This window comes from Pongo abelii, chromosome 13, assembly GCF_028885655.2.
Source record: "Pongo abelii isolate AG06213 chromosome 13, NHGRI_mPonAbe1-v2.0_pri, whole genome shotgun sequence".
NCBI classification, from domain to species: Eukaryota; Metazoa; Chordata; class Mammalia; order Primates; family Hominidae; genus Pongo; species Pongo abelii.
Genome location: NC_071998.2, coordinates 3,358,827 through 3,362,250, shown reverse-complemented (window position 1 = coordinate 3,362,250; position 3,424 = coordinate 3,358,827). Strand labels below are relative to the sequence as shown.

Sequence of the window (3,424 nt, the reverse complement as noted above, 5' to 3'; positions counted from 1 at the left end):
CAGAAATTGGGCTCAAGAGAAAACTTCCAACTTTTAGTATCTCCCTCAGTATACAATGAGAATAGTGGAACATATGTTCAAAGGTTTGGCTTTTGGGGCTACCGCTGGTGACTAGATTCTGTCTCCCCCAACAGGGAGTGCTAAACAAAATGGCAGAGTAATAAGAACGACAACTTATGACTGCTGAGAAAAGAAGCTGAATGCTTATCACAGCCTCAGAGATACAAACACTGCAATCAACTGCGGAAGCAAAGGACTACCGTGTCTGGAAAATAAGGGGAAAAACATATTTACCTTAAAAATACACACAGAAGGCCAGAGAAGACACATCGAAGACCCTGTTAGTGAAGCACCAGAATATTCAGCCTCACTGACTGCTGTATTATCTTGTAGTAAGAAACTTTTTACATACTACGTTACACAGTTGTTTTATAAATTTCTGAATCTCATCAAAAGATTGCAGGGCGTACAGAGAAGGCAGAAAACAGAAAAAACATGTCCCAATTAAAGAAATAAAATAAACCTACAAATATTGACCTTTAAAAATCTTTGTTGATCTTGAAAGGTCAAAATCTGTAGGTTTATTCTTTTGTTGTGGTTGTTTTTGTTTTTGCATTATATAGTTTAAAAATCAAAATAATTATCAAAGTCGCTTAATGAGACCGGCACTCCTCCGGTACGCGGGGCACCAGGAAAGGAGGAGCCTGGAGACCATGCCGGACACATTGGTGGCCCCAGGCTCAGAGCAGGAGCAAGGACCAGGCTGCACCGGGCCGAAACCGCCTCCACTTCCAGCGTTCGCGGACTCCAGGAGCTCCAGACCTGGGGTCGTGGTGAGATTCTTTGATTGATTGTGTGATGGTGGCTGAGTTGCAAGCAAACAGGTTTCATCACCTTAAATTGCTTTGAACCAATGAACCTGTATTCCCTTACAAAGATGGACAGCCCATCGTGTGAAGTATAGATTTTCTGAACAAATTTATATAGGATTCATAGTGGAGTCATGCCCGCAGACGCCTCCGAGTTCCCCTAAGTTCTTAGAGGACTGCTTTGCCTTTTGATCTGAGAATTGCAAAGTTCCCTAAAGAATGACATTTGTGGATAAGCGCAAACTTAAGAGACAGCGATTGGACAGAATTTGTGTAGGAATTCGCCTCCACATCATGAAAGGCCCCCTGCACCCCCGCCCTGTGGTGGCGCTGCTGGACGGCCGCGACTGCATTGTGGACATGCCCATCCTGAAGGACCTGGCCACCGTGGCCTTCTGTGACGTGCAGTCCACGCAGGAGATCCACGAGAAGGTTCTAAACAGAGTCGTGGGCGCCATGATGTACCACACCATAACCCCCACCAGGGAGGACCTGGCAAATTTCAAGGCCCTGAGAGTGATCGTGCGGGTGGGCAGTGGCTACGACAACGTAAACATCAAGGCTGCTGGCGAGCTCAGAATTGCTGTGTGCAACATCCCGTCCGCAGCCGTGGAAGAGACAGCCGACTCCACTATCTGCCACATCCTCAACATGCACCAGAGGAACACATGGCTGTAACAGGCACTGTGGGAAGGCAAGCGGGTTCAGAGCGTGGAGCAGATCTGCGAGGTGGCCTCGGGAGTGGCCCCTGTTCGTGGGGAGACGCTGGGCCTCATCGGCTACGGTCGCACGCAGCAGGCTTTTGCAGTTCCAGCCACCGCCTTTGGATTCAGCGTCATATTTTATTACCCCTACTTGCAGGATGGAATCGAGCTGTTCCTGGGCGTGCAGAAGATCTACACACAGCAGGATTTGCTGTATCAGAGCGACTGCGTCTCCTTGCACAGCAGTCTCAGCGAACATAAACACCACCTCATCAATGACTTTACCATAAAGCAGATGAGGCAGGGAGCATTCCTTGTGAACACAGCCCGTTCTGGCCTGGTGGATGAGAAAGCCTTAGCACAGGCCCTCAAGGAGGGCAAGATACGAGGGGCAGCCCTCGACGTGAATGAGTCATAGCCCTTTAGCTTGGCTCAGGGTCCATTGAAGATGTTCCGTATCTCATCTGCACTCCTCACACTGCCTGCTACAGCGAGCAGGCGTCACTGGAGATGAAGGAGGCAGCTGCCACCGAGATCCGCTGAGCCATCACAGGTCCCATCCCAGGAAGCTTAAGAAACTGTGAATAAGGAATTCTTTGTCATATCTGTGCTTTGGTCAGTAACAGACCAGCAAGCAATTCATCCAGTCATCGTCGGCGTGGCTCCAGGAGGACTTCCTGCATCCATGGAAGGGATCATCCCTGGATGCATCCCAGTGACTCACAAACTCCCGAGAGTGGCACATACTTCCCAAGCGCCCTCTCCCAACCAGCCCACAATCACGAGGACAATCGAGAGCACCCCAACGAGAAATAGTAGAGAATGCCGGCGGGTAATCATTCTGATACACTTGGGAACAAGGACAGTGAAAAATAGATGAACTAACAGAAAAAGAATCTGACGCTCTTTTTAGCTGATTCTGGACATATACATCATTGATGTTGCAGTGTTAAAACTACAAGAGTTAGAAAACTGAAGATGTCGTCTGCTTACGGATGCTGTGAAATAATAGGGTGTGATTTATTAAGCATCAACTTCCATTATTGTGTGTTAAGTTATTCATCTGTGAGTCAAATCACAAAGAATATATAGAACTTTTTCTTTTATCAGTCCCTTGGGCAGAGCAGGACCGGAACACCCTGCTCAGAATGTTGCATCAAGACTTCCAACATCAAAATAAAAACCATGAGGAGGAAATCCACATCTTGTGACTTGAGTCCCTTCAGTCTACAGGGACTGGTTACCGCTTTTTGCTAATAGGAAGATCACATTACTAGAAAATGTGGAGTAAACTGTTTGCCTGTGTTAGACATCTGCACACATAGGATTGAAGACAGTACCGGCTCCTGTACAGAGAAACGTCTCTCACATCTGAACTGCATACTGAGCGGGCAAGTTGGTTGTAAGTTCAGTAAAAGCCTCCGATAATGCAAAAAAAAAATAATAATAAATAAAGCAGTATTAAATTTCACAAGCTGTTTGTAATAAAATATATTTTCTCAGTTTCAGATGCTCTGCTATTTTATTGAGTGGAAAGTCTTGCACTAAAACGGTTCAAGAAAAATAATGTTGCATTTCCTTATGTCAGAGGAAACAGTTTTAATGGTAACTTATCAGATTGTCTATGAACAAACCCACTTTTTAAGACACTGATAAAATCTTCTTTTCTTCACGTATTTTATAGAAGAACACTTCAGATGTAATGGATGTGACTGATTTTAACAAATCCTATTAGATTTACATCAATTAGTTACATGTTCTATTCATAGTCTTTTGTGAATCATTGACTTTTTGTTTAAAAAGATGGCCTGTTTTGAGCCTTTCATTAGGTACATTCCTGTTTTTGTGACA

General features: G+C 45.2%; 1 pseudogene; it reads left to right on the top strand.

The window, feature by feature from the left end:
- Positions 1-878: 878 nt before the first annotated feature.
- LOC129055012 (C-terminal-binding protein 2-like) lies at positions 879-2,574 on the top strand (annotated as a pseudogene).
- The last annotated feature ends 850 nt before the right edge of the window (positions 2,575-3,424 follow it).